The 13,856-nt window shown below is 54.0% G+C and overlaps 1 long non-coding RNA gene across 1 annotated transcript; it reads left to right on the top strand.

Moving 5' to 3' along the window:
• Positions 1–9,411: 9,411 nt before the first annotated feature.
• On the top strand, positions 9,412–13,019 carry LOC144953230 (uncharacterized). The gene is made up of 5 exons (XR_013640777.1): positions 9,412–9,572; positions 10,630–10,912; positions 11,310–11,445; positions 11,578–11,883; positions 12,441–13,019. It is a non-coding gene; the product is annotated as an uncharacterized LOC144953230 (long non-coding RNA).
• Positions 13,020–13,856: the final 837 nt, after the last annotated feature.

Consider the following 13,856-nt stretch of genomic DNA (forward strand, 5'->3'; position numbering starts at 1 on the left):
CACCACGTGGGAACGTGTGTGATGTGCAGTATCACTGACATGAGCCAATTTGTGCAGTCATTAAGGTTTGCTCTTTAACGAAATTTTCTTTATGACTATGGGATCCAGGAGCCGATTATGACTCTTTCGTTAAACAATCCCAACGCATTCACTCGTGAGCGAGTGGACTTATGCCTGGTGCAGTTGTATACTCGCTGCCATACTTACCTTCGTCGTGGCTTGTACATTTTGCTTGTTGCATAGGATTTGACTTGAGCAAATGAGGTAACAATCAATTCTTGCACCGAAATTATAATTTGGTCTTCTGGTTGATGGTCATGCTTCTGGTAGCCACAGATAAACCTCGCAATAGAGCATAAATTAATGGAATACGACTTCACCTATTAACCGAGAGGCAATACAGCTTGGCAAGCACTGGATGGACTTGGTTGGATTTTTCAGTACCCATAACGACACGTGCCAAAGTGCTTCGGACACTGCAGCTTATTAATGTTTCTACCAGATGATCTGTAGGATAGAGACTTGCAATAATCAAACCTTGTCGATACGATGCTATGTGCCACTTGGCTGTGACGACTCAATGATGGTCGAGTATGTTGTAGAGTCCTGATATGCAAATGCCAGGCCCTGACGATTTTTTGCATAAGGTGGTTGATTGAACTAATTTGGGTTGTATGGTGCCCAAGGCTCTATAAGAGTAGGAACCAATCTTAGAGTCGGCGACAGCCACACCTGATCATCCCACAAATGTGTTTCCTATGCCAACCAGCAGAACCTCCGATAGGTTCCTCCGATTAATCTGTTTGGTGCACTGCTAGTGCATCTTCGATATTCCTGAGGCTCCATATCAAAAATATTGACTTCACTGCAGTGTATCGTCGGCATATTGATGGAACTTTGTCATGCGATAATATGATATTGGCAAATGCAGACCTATGATTAAAAATAGGAAGGGCCCGAGGATGGATCCTTGTGGTATGCCAACAAGGTGTGGCATAGGTGATGGCCGTCATCCAGCTTGATTAATTGATCGACCATATCGGTATGAGACGATCCACCCCAGTGCCGTACTGGATAAACCGAACATTCGGCTGCCCGTATTTAGTATCTTTCGGTCAATGGTGTCAAAACATCGTATGTGATCCAGTCGTGTATGATCTTGTAGAGATAACTGGGCATCTTTAGTGGCGCTACCTCCGTTCTATGGAGCTTCGGGTATACCAAGTGCAATGGGTTGAATCTGACTGTTGCAGCAACATTGCAAAGTAACCACTTCACAGGCACTCTGACCCTAGACTCTATTCACCTTTTGAGATGGGGCAATAGTTCGTGGGATCACTATGGCTCAAGCCAACATTTTTGAGGGGTGTTACCTGCATTATTTTGAAGTGGTTTGGGAAACGGCCCTCGCCAAACGAAAGATTTTCCAGGTGGACAATCCGTTGCACTAGAGCGTCCGCTTATGATTTGGGAATCGACATGTCGAGGTGATGTGTTTTTTGGCAGATTTACGAAGAACATAGAAACGTCTACCACCAACGTTGGTCTCGTTTTGCGTTTTTCCAGTTTCTTCAAACTCTGTCAGACCAGGAGAATGTGGACCCTTCAAGTTAGATGCTGCTATCGATCATGGCTATTTTATTGCTGTAGATTGTCTTTGCATAGGTCTTGCTGAAGTGCTGCATCAGACCCTTCACGATGCACCACTCCTTGATGTGCCGAGCACAATCACGCATGAGTTGATAAAGAACAGTAGGGTCACTTTATGATTGAGTGTCAAATGAATCGAGCGCCAAAGCAGAATTTAGGGGGATCCTAATATCTAATTTGTAGCTAATTTTGAGCAATTTGGACTCTTCGCCAATAGCAGTTATCATTCCTCTGCTTGATCACTCAATGGCATTATCGTTTTGTGAACTACTTTTTGGTGTGTCCAGTGGAGTGGCCGGGAGCTCGTGTACGAGTTACTGTTGGTCTCCAAGCGGGACCTCTGCGTCGATGGAAACGTCGCAATCACCAAGTCGTCCACATACAAGTGTAGGGGTGTTACGGAGGAGCTGTATGTATGGGATCACACGGGAAACTAGTGTAGGGGTGTTAGAGAGAGAGCCGTTATGCATGGCAGCTTATGGGAAACAAACACAGTGGGCGGGGCTACGTGAGTGCACGGGGGGGGTGCTCTCAACGACGTCCGCACCAGGCAGCCCGGGGTCCCACCCCTCAGCGGGGGTGGAGTATAAAGGGGGATGTGTCAGAGGGCTCGGGGCAGAATGTTTAAGTAAACTCTTGAAGACCGAAGACTGCCTAGCTAGAGCCCTGGACTCCCCTGGGACGCCGCCCTTGTCAGGGCCGCGCAGGACCGAGCCAGCGGCGTGGTCCTGTGAACCAGAGCCAGGACTCTGGGACTCCGGGTACCGTAGCCCGACTGACCAGTGTCAGACCAGACAGCCTCCCCTAGCCCAGTATTTGGAGGATTAGGAGGCAGGCTAGGGGTAGCTAGCCGTGTGTTCCCAGCTATCCGGGTGAGGGGGCCGATACCCCCTCCAGTACTGTATGTCCCCAGTGACTGTTGTGAAATAAATACGTGTGCCTCTACTCCGGTGTCCACGCGTCCTCAACGGTACTACATCTGGTGACAGAAGTGAACAACTACGAACATGGACACGCGCCGAACAGCTCGGGCCGGGGTGCAGGAGGCGGAGGACACCGCGGGAAGTGCGGTGCCAGAGACGGCTGATGGGGGCAACGAGCAGCCGGGGCCGAATGCATCCTTACCGGGGCATCGGGAGGAAGGGGAGTCGCCATCCGACGGACTTCGGCTGGCGCACGCGAGGCTGGCGGAGCTGCTGTATGCTGCTGCCGCCACACTCGAGAGCATCACTCGGCTGGGGGCTGCTGGACCGCCGCGGGGCGAGGACGGCCGACGACCATTGCGCCTTCCCGCCATTTCTACTGACTACAACTTCGAATCTCCCGCCATCGCCGCAGCAGCTGCCGAGGGCGTGGCCAGCCTCAACCTGGGGTCCGACATCGGCCTCGCAGGGGCTGCCGCGTCACCACCAACGGACGGAGCGTCACCATCAGCGCGACAGGCGATTCCATTTGTCGTTCGTGCCGACGCTCAGCCGAGTTGCGGGGACAGCAAAGCGCGGGCCTCCACGGCGATCGCTGCGCTACACCAAAGGCTGCCTCCGCTGAAAGAGTTTGTAGCTGAGGAGGGCGACTGGGGGGGGTTCCAGCGACGCTTCCTCGCGCACCAAGAAATGGCGGGGTGGTCGGACGCCGAAGCCCTCTGCGCGCTGCCGGCGCTCCTCGACGGCGACGCCCTCGCCGCTCTTACGTCGGCACCGAGGGACAAGCGCTCCACTCTTCAGATGGCGCTGCAGTTGCTGGCTGGGGTCTACGGACCTTCGGCGGAATGCAGACAGCGATTTTACGATCGCCAGCGGGGTGCAAAGGAGTCGCCCCTCGCCTACTGTACGAGCCTTCTGGCGTTGGCAAAGACGGCCTTCCCTCGTATGGATGACCAAGGCGTGGACGCGATGGTCACTGAGAAAATTCTTCTGCTGGCGGACGACCTGGACATCGCCATCGTCGCACAGGAGGACACGGAGATGGGTTCCCTCCAGGCGGCGCGGCTCCTCCACGCTAACCTCCTGTCACAGCGACGGAAGGCCAGCAGGGCAGCGGCCGGGCGTACGGTGGCTGCCGTCACCCCCCCCGACGGAGGAGGTCTACGCCGCCGACTTCCGACAGCAGCAGAGGGTGGGAGTACGGGCGGGCCGGGATGGGTCGGGCCGCTCCGACCGTCCGTCATCACCGCCTGCGCTCCCGCGCTGCTATAACTGTGGCATCCGGGGCCACGTCGCCTCGGGGTGCCGCTCTCCTCGACAGCGGGGGACGACGCCTCGCCGGGACGCCGGCCCTCCTCCTCCTTCCAAGCTCCATCAACATGACCCGGCGAGTCGCGGCACCCCACATGTTTGGCCAAAGCACACACCCGTTACACACAAGCACACCGCAACGAACGGGGGGCCAACATTGCGCACCGTCGGGCCAACACGCACCACTATGGGGACTCAAATCGAACCCAGGCAGTGGTCCGTGTTGGCCCATCGCGTTGTGGCTGCGTCGTCGGGGTCGTCGGCCGTAGTAGGGCACATTGACGGGGTCGAAGTGCGTATCCTCGTCGATACAGGAGCGTCGGCGACTATCATTTCGGAACTCATATACAACATTCTCCCTGTCCAGAGTCGTCCTTTGCTACCAGTTAATGTCCCATTCTACGCTGCTAACGGGGGCTCATTGGGTATCATGGGTCAGATTCGCGCACAAATTTTGATCGGTGATATTAAATTGTCCGGCCCGATTTTTGTTTCCTCCTCGCTGGCGGTTCCGTGCCTGCTGGGGACGGACTTCTTGGGCAAAATGCTAATTCGGATTTTGATTGATCAAGGTTGCATTGAGCTCCCGTCGGGACGACGGATGGCGTTTTTGCCTTCCCCTACTGCGGCTCGGTCGGCGTTTGCGACGGTACCGGCGTTTGTCGTTCAAACGGTTCGCGTGCCGCCGGGGGCACAAATGTTGGTGCCCCTAAAACTTCGCAGGCCCTTCGCTAAGGGTGTTGGGGACCAGGGTGTCCTGCTGGGGCCATCTAGGGCCGGGGTTAGCGGGCCGCATTTAATTCCCTCCCAGACCATCGTAAGGGGGGACGGGGACCCTTTCATCGCGGTCCTCAATGTGGGGTCGCAGGCCGTGGTAATTCCTCAAGGGACCGTGCTTGCTCACGCAACGCCGGTGCCCTGCGAGGAACCTGTCGCCAATCACGTTGGCACTGCCACTCTGCCGCTTCCACATTCGGACACCGATGAAGGGTGGCTTGAGGCGCTTTGTGCGGGATCGACGGACCTGTCGGATGTAGAGCGTCAAAAACTTAGGACACTCCTGCGCGAATTTGCCGACGTGTTCAGTCAGAACAAATTCGATTTAGGCTGTACCCATTTGCTGCGTCACCATATTGATACGGGTGACAGCGCGCCCATACGCCAAAATCCCTTCCGGCTGAGTCGCGCCGAAAAGGACCATGTCAAATCGGCTGTTGATGACATGTTAGCCGCCGACATCATTTCTCCCTCTACCAGCCCGTGGGGAGCGCCGATCGTTCTGGTTAAGAAACAGGATGGATCGTTGCGGTTTTGCGTCGATTTTCGCCGCCTCAACAAAATTTCCGTTGCTGACGCATACCCGCTTCCCCGTATTGACGAATCGCTGGACGCCTTGGCGGGGGCGCGATTCTTCTCCACATTGGATTTGCTTTCGGGATTCTGGCAGCTTCCTCTGGACGATGAATCTAAGCCTATAACTGCATTCCGTACACCACATGGTCTCTTCCAATTTAACCGGTTGCCGATGGGATTACACTTGGCGCCGGCGACTTTCCAGCGATTGATGGAATTGGTTTTGGCTGGATTGCAGTGGGATTCGTGTTTAATCTATTTGGATGACGTTATCGTCTTTAGCAGAACATTTGACGAGCATCTCCAGAGGTTGCGGGCCGTTTTCCTCAAAATGCGGGCTGCTAATTTGAAATTTAGACCCCAAAAGTGTCATTTATTGCGCAAATCGGTACGTTATTTGGGGCACATCGTTGGACGCTCGGGTATTGCTACCGATCCCGCCAAAACGCAGTGCGTCAGCTCCTGGCCGACTCCCACCTCGGTGGGAGAGGTCAGGAGCTTCGTTGGTTTCGCGTCAAATTACCGACGCTTTGTCGCGGACTTTGCCACCATTGCTAAGCCCCTGCACGCTTTGACGTCAAAGGGGGTCCGCTTCCATTGGGGACAGGAGGAGGAGGCTGCATTCCGCTCCCTTCGGGACGCTCTGGTTAATGCCCCTCCCCTGGTTTATCCCGATTTTTCAAAACCCTTTGTGCTCGATACCGACGCGAGCAACACAGGTATTGGGGGCGTGCTTTCCCAGGTGGTTGAGGGCGTGGAACGGGTGGTCGCGTACGGTAGTCGAGTGTTGTCTCCAGCGGAGCAACGATATTGTGTCACCCGTCAGGAACTGCTGGCAATTGTCTATTTCATCCAGCAGTACCGGCCATATCTGTACGGGCAGCGTTTCACCGTCCGTACAGACCATGCGGCGCTACAGTACGCCCTGCGAGTCCAACAACCATCGGGACAATTGTCTCGATGGCTGGAGGTTCTCCAGGATTTTGATTTTGAGACCACGTACCGTAAGGGCGTTCGCCACACCAACGCGGAAGCTCTGTCGCGCATGCCAACCACCCCCGAATGCGCATGCCTCCTGGGGTCGGGTCGGTGCAGGCATCCTGGTGAAATGCCTGTTCCGGTCTTGGCGGCTGCTGACGACGCAGCGTCAATGACGAATTCCATCGCACAGCAGGGATCTGATTCCCTGTTGGGGTTGCCTGCCACGGAATGGGGGCATTTGCAGATGGAAGATACCTCCCTCCTTGCGTTGCGCCGCCGCGTCGGGGACCGGGGGCGGGGGAGGGGTGATGCCGACGCATGGGAAATGCTCGGTGGGTTGTTAATGCATTGGGACGGGAAATCCCATCGACACCGGCTGGTGGTCCCTTCGGGGTTACGGGGTAGGGTGGTGTGGACCGCTCACGAGCGCCTCCTCCACCTGGGAACCCAAAAGACCCTGGCCTTGCTCCAACTTGATTTTTTTTGGCCGGGCATGACAAAGGATGTCGGGGATCTGTTAGGGTCGTGCCCTAGGTGTGCGCAGCGGAAACCACCAGCGAGGGAGTCGAACCTGCCCCTGCAGTCTATCAGGGTCTCCCGAGTGAATGAACTTGTCGCGCTGGATATTCTGGGACCGTTCCCCGCCACCCCCAGGGGAAATAGATATTTGTTAACCGGGGTGGAGTACTTCACGCGCTGGCCTATGGCCTGGCCCCTGGCCAACCAGTCGGCAGCAGCCATCGTGGAGGCCTTTGTCCAGGGATATGTCCTTGACAAAGGTGCTCCCGAGCGGCTGCTGACCGACCAGGGTAAAAAATTTTCTGGCAAATTGCTCCAACAGGTCTGTGAGATCCTGGGCACGAAAAAGATTCGTACCTCTCCATATCACCCACAAACCGACGGGATGGTTGAGCGGTTGCATCGTACCATCACGTCGATGTTGTCACAGCAGGTTTCGGACTCACAGACAGATTGGGACTTGAAAATTCAGGGGGTCCTGGCAGCATACAGATTGGCCCCCCATGGTGCGACGGGATTTTCCCCCTTCTTCCTCATGTATGGCCGCGAACCTGACCCACCTGTTCGGGCCCAGTTGCAGATCCCAGCGCCACAGGGAAAAACTCAATTGGCCGAACATGTTAAATTTAACCTGCAAAAATTGACAGAGGCGCGGGATGCTGCCATGCAGAATTCTGACATGCGGCAGAGGGCTAATGAGCGCCTCAGACTGGGTCGCGCGCATGTGCTACAGTGGAAGCCGGGGGACAGGGCATGGCTGCACTGTCCCCAGGTACCACTCGTGACCTCCTCAAAACTGGTGCGGCCGTGGCGGGGCCCCGTCGAGGTGGTTGAGGTCCTGAGACCTCAGTGCGTACGCATTAAATGGGGGAAGCGCCGGTGGTTTGTACACCCCTCCAGGCTAAAACCCTTCGTTGCGGTGCGAGGTCCCACTACACACGCGCGTGGCCGAACATGTGGGGGGGCGACCGACTCAAAGAGTTCGTCTCCGCTGCTCTCGCCTGACGTGTTGCCGGCTGTCCCGCCCCCAGGTGCACCGGGAGTGACGGGCTCATGCCCGCCGACCCCCACGGGGGATGCCGAGGGTCTTGCGACGTCAACAACAGACTCACTCGGAGATGAACACTTGCCACCCGACGGCCTGCCGGCCGGGGTTATCCCGTGTGACGGGCCTGCGGCGAGGACGCGCGCAAAAATGCGCAGACTCTTGTGATGCACGGAATGAAAATGGGAAAAAAAAGAAGAAGACATTTTTTTTGGAAATATTTCTTTTTTTTCCTGTGTACGTTCACATGTTATGCTCACTGTGTGCGGCGTCGGTGGTGTGTTCCTGGCACATTGCATTGTACGAATGTTGTGTTCGCTGTGTGTTGTGTGTGTGCTGGGGGGTTTCCTGAAAAAAAATGTATATACGTTGGTTGTACGGATTTCGTATTTATTCGGGGGTGGGGTGCGTCGGGTTATTTTCCCTTCCTGTTGTTCTTCTCGTTGCGTTATTGTTGTAAAAATGAGGCACACGCTGGGGGATCGAGGGGTGAATAAACTTTTATTGTCAAGGTTGCAGCCGGGACGGCTGCGAGCTGTACAGGGGGGGGTGATGTAGGGGTGTTACGGAGGAGCTGTATGTATGGGATCACACGGGAAACTAGTGTAGGGGTGTTAGAGAGAGAGCCGTTATGCATGGCAGCTTATGGGAAACAAACACAGTGGGCGGGGCTACGTGAGTGCACGGGGGGGGGTGCTCTCAACGACGTCCGCACCAGGCAGCCCGGGGCCCCACCCCTCAGCGGGGGTGGAGTATAAAGGGGGATGTGTCAGAGGGCTCGGGGCAGAATGTTTAAGTAAACTCTTGAAGACCGAAGACTACCTAGCTAGAGCCCTGGACTCCCCTGGGACGCCGCCCTTGTCAGGGCCGCGCAGGACCGAGCCAGCGGCGTGGTCCCGTGAACCAGAGCCAGGACTCTGGGACTCCGGGTACCGTAGCCCGACTGACCAGTGTCGGGCCAGACAGCCTCCCCTAGCCCAGTATTTGGAGGATTAGGAGGCAGGCTAGGGGTAGCTAGCCGTGTGTTCCCAGCTATCCGGGTGAGGGGGCCGATACCCCCTCCAGTACTGTATGTCCCCAGTGACTGTTGTGAAATAAATACGTGTGCCTCTACTCCGGTGTCCACGCGTCCTCAACGGTACTACACAAGTAAGCACTGACACCACCCCTCTGCAAGTGCTGTGCTCATGAGGGTTACGCATGAGCCTTGCAGAGGAGACCCACCCCCACCAATGGCCACTCTCCCTGCAACATTATATATTTGCAGCATATGCCGACAGAACCATGACCAATCTGTGCTTCCATAGTCAATTATTTAATTTTCAAATTGGGACCTTCAATGCACAAGGGCGACTTCTTCGTCACAGGATCTTTAACGTCTCCTGAAGTAGTAGGAATATGGTTTATGGCTCGTGTAAACACGGTATTATACAGGTAGGAACAACGGTTCCACACTGCCCACCAGAGATTATTTGTCTGTCGTGCACAGCCCCTCCCAAACATGTACGCTCCCGGATTGAATGAAGTGCATCACGTGAACGCGAGCTTTCTGTCGTGCACAAATGCGCTGTCCAACCAAGTTCCTACCTGCCCACTCCGAAGGAACGTGTACTAAGGTGGTCCCTTGATTTGTACATCTGCAAAACACCCTGTCAGTCCACTGCCGCTCCTGCAATCTCCTTGCTGCAGTGGAGGACGTGGCGCATTTCTTTGGCGGGTGGTGTCTGTTCACCAGGATGGTTCTTCAATGCCGCTTCCTTGGAAGTGGAGACCTGCAGCTTGGAGTGCAGGTGAGCACTCTCCCACCGCCACCTCCAGCCACGGCCACTAGACCCCTCTCCCTGCTGCTCCAGGTCTTCACTGGTGAGTGCTGCCCTCTCCCACACCGTGCAGCTCTGAGCGGACAAATGCCACTTTGGGGAACACGGGTTGTGATGTCGCTCTACCCAGGGAAGACTTTGGTCTATTCTCCGTATTATCTCTGGCTTGAAGCCAGCTGCAAGTCGTGCTTACTTTATCTAGTGCTGAGCTAATAGCTCAACCCTGGTTTAATTTCCACTGATGCAGGCTGCATGAGATTTTTGGATGCATCTGCAGCATTAATCGGCATGGGTGCTGGACTTGAACTGCAAACGACTGCAACAAACGGACGACGTCCTAGCAGAGTATTGTGAACCTGTCAAGAGTTCATTATTAGCCATAAGTCAACTAGAACGACTTGCACATTCTCCATGGTACGACGTGTAACTTCAAATGCTAATTTCTGCTGAGGTTTTGAATCTAGCAGCTACCAGCTGAAACCATGTTTAATGTGGGGCCAACATTCAAAGGGATGACAATTCCCTTTAATTCCCATGACTCTACCAAATGCGTCTTTTTGCCCAACCCATCAACCAAAACAGTCTCCTTGAGGGTATTGTTAAAAGAAATTGGACTGGCTTTCTTAGCTTCATTTGCAAGTCACCTTTGCTAAAACGAATGGTCAATAGTTTCATTGGTTACCAATTGGCAAAAAATGTGAGGAGAGCTTGGCCAACTGTTAGCACCCGATTGCCACCCCTCCGTGTGAAACCGTGCCCCCTTACAACATCTACAGACATTTAGAGATGCTGTTGAATACACCGTATGTAGCCAACCATGCTAATCGGAGGTGAGGATGACAGAATTTATTATGAAAATACAAATGAAATATCAACCACGGTTTCTATGCCAGAAAAATGTTGAGATAATGTGCCCTAGATCAAAAGTAATTAACACGTTATAGTGGGATTTGTGCTTTGCCTTGTCCAATGTGCTCTTTCCACCTCTAATCCACATGCCTTGTGAACCATGTCCGCACACTGCCAGACAACTTCTACACCACGCCATACCAGCCCTGGCAGTACCAGCTGGTAGTGCTTCTGGGAACGCCACTCTACGTGCAGGCGTCACTGCTGCACCGTTCTGACCCCACACTGGTACTCTTCCTGAAGGACTGCTGGGCCACGCCCACGGCAGATGACACCGACACCATGCAATGGAAGCTTGTGGTGGATGGGTGAGGCTGGGCGGGGTAGTGCTCTCTTAACCTTCTCACTGCCACCTGCAGAGGCAACCTGGTTCGAGACATTGATTGTCTTTCTTCCCCCACGTAAGTAGAGTTGTGCTAATTACGTCCCCTTTCAATGACAACAGTTCGTGTAATGGTGACTGTCAAGTACTGGCATCGTTTAAGCAATATTGCAGTGCCATCCAAAATGTCGATGGCCACAATGCTCCTTGGGTTGATGTTCTGGATGTTAACACAGCCACCCTCTGCCTCCCAGAGCTGGTGGTTTGTACAAGGCCGATTACATGCAGTGATGGTTGCATCGCACAGATGTACTGCATTATTGGCATTTGGGCTGCCTTGCTGGTCGTGAGCATGTCTTGACTGTAAAGCTGGCCTTCATCCTTGCGTGCAGATTTAAATAAAGATACGTGCATTCAATCCGATGCATGACACATGCTTTGAATTGAGGGTAAACGGCACTTTTTTTTCTGTGCAGCTGCCCCGTGCAGTCTCCTTGGTGCAGTGTGTTATTCCCTGGTGTCGCTGACCTGCCACTGGCTTCTCACTACAAGCGTCTGGCACTCCAGGCCTTCGCCTTCATGAACTCTGACCGCAGCACCACCCGTGACCTCGTGAGTGTCTGATTCTTTCCTCCATTAAAAAAACAGGTCCCCATAGAGGGATGACGTATAACTGGAGAGGGCAGAACTACCTAAAACGTGGGAAACTTTACTTACTGGAGCGATGCATTCTGTCTGCCACAGGTTTACACACACATCAGTGGTCCTCTGCATATTGCAGTTCTAAGAACTGTTGGGGTCTGGTTTTCGTGTAGGCTTGGAGGCGTTTTTGGTTGAAGAGATTTCAATCCAGATGATACTGTAGCTGGATTCTGTCGATTGAGTTGAGGGAGTTGTGTGCAAGGCTTGTGATGGCAGCAAGGAGCATGTTGAATATCACTGGAGTCAGAACACAGCCTTGATTGACCCCGACCTCCACGTTGAAGGGCTCTGATTGAAGTCCACCAAGCACCACTCTGGCATGCATTCCTTCATGGAACTGTTTTTCAGGTAAGAAAAATATGTTCCACACTGCCCACCAGGGATTTTTTGTCTGTCTGTCGTGCATAAATATATGTATATAATATAAACAGCTCTTTGATTGGTGGAGACCTACTGTCGGGTACGGAGAGGGGAGGTGCCTAAGGGAAGAGGGTCAGGGGAGGGGCCTAAGGATATGGCGGGGTGGTCAGGGGAGGGGCCTAAGGATATGGGGGAGTGGTCAGGGGAGGGGCCTAAAGATATGGGGGGGTGGTCAGGGGAGGGGCCTAAGGATATGGGGGGGGGGTCAGAAGAGGGTCTAAGGGAAGGGGGGTCAGGGGAGGGGCCTAAGGATATGGGGGGTGGTCAGGGGAGGGGCCTAAGGATATGGGGGGGAGGTCAGGGGAGGGGCCTAATGGAGGGGGGGGGGGTCAGCGGAGGGGCCTGAGGGAGGGGAGGTCAGGGGAGGGGCCTATGGGAGGGGGGTAAGGGGAGGTGCCAAAGAAAGTGGGAGGGGCCAATAGTTAAAGGGGCTGGCTACCTGGCTGGCTGCCTGGCTACCTCAAGTCAAGTTATCTTTTATACAGGTGTGTTACGGGAGAGGAAGCGGACAAACACACAGGGGTGTCTACACCCACACACAGGGGTGTCTACATCCACGTCCGCAACGGTTAACCCTGGGGGGCTGTGGGTGGTCGCTTGGATCCCCCATAGCCCCACCCCTCGGGGGAAATTGGTATAAAAGGCGGGGAGCCAGAAGGCTCGTGGTCGAGTATACAAGCTGAACCAGTGAAGACGGAAGACCGGCAGATAGGCCCTGGAACTCCCCTGGCTCGCTGTCTTTCTCAGGGCCGGACAGGGCAAGCCAGAAGCGCGGCCCTGAGAGCCTCAGAGCCGATGCTCTTATAAGAGCCGGTCTGGTCGGCTGGGTGCCGTGATCCGTGCTTAACCATAGCCGGATCAGACAGCCTCCCCTAGCACTCTTAGCGGAGGACCTGGGAGCAGGCAGCCGGGGATAGTGCTCGGGGTCTTCCCTGTTCAGGACGGGTGAAGGGGCCGTTACCCCTTCAAGTGTTGTATCATTGCCCGGTGTTGAAATAAACGTTATGCCTCGACTACGTCGTCCGTGTCAAGAGTGAACCCACTACACAGGTAGGAACAACATTTTCCACACTGCTCACCAGGGATGATTTGTCTGTCTGTCGTGCATGTTGTCTCTCGTGCACTAATTCGCTGTCCAACCAAGTTCCTACCTGCCCACTCCGAAGGAACGTGTTAGAATGCGTTGACACTTGGGAAGCACCCCAAGTTTGATGAGCTTCTGCCAGAGTATCTCGCGGTTGATGGTGTCGGATGCTTTGGTGAGGTCGATAAAAGCTATTAAGAGGTCTTTGTTTTGATCCCGGCATTTTTCCTGCAGTTGTTGTGGCACAAAGATCATGTCGGTGGTGCTTCTGTCTTTCCTGAAGCCCCACTAATATTCTGGGAGGATGTTTTTCGATATCTGCTCTGCGAGCCATTAGTGTTGTTCGGAATATGGGATGAGTAACCGCAGCCCGTTGCTGTTCTGCTTACCGAGCCTATGTCGGCCTAGTACACGGTCACAGATCTGGTGTTCCGAGCCCACCCTGGCATTAAAGTCTCCCATGAGGAGTAGCTTGTTTAAAACATAACCCTGAACCTTGATTTGAAGCTTTCGTGACTGCAAGAATCAATACTCTTTGGTTCTTTCGGTAAGTCACGTAGGTATAAAATAAAATACCTACGTGACTTTACGGAAAGAACCAAAGAGAATATAACACTTAACACCAACCCTTAAACGCCAACCTTAAACACCAACCCTTTAACACCAACCCTTTAACACCAACCCTTTAACACCAACCCTTAAACACCAACCCTCAAACACCAACCCTTTAACGCAAACTTTTAAACACCAAATCTTAAACGCGAACCATTATACGCCAAACCTTAAAAGACAACTCTTAAACGTCACCGCTTAAACA

This window comes from Lampetra fluviatilis, chromosome 73 (genome assembly GCF_964198595.1).
Source record: "Lampetra fluviatilis chromosome 73, kcLamFluv1.1, whole genome shotgun sequence".
In the NCBI taxonomy this organism is placed as follows: domain Eukaryota; kingdom Metazoa; phylum Chordata; class Hyperoartia; order Petromyzontiformes; family Petromyzontidae; genus Lampetra; species Lampetra fluviatilis.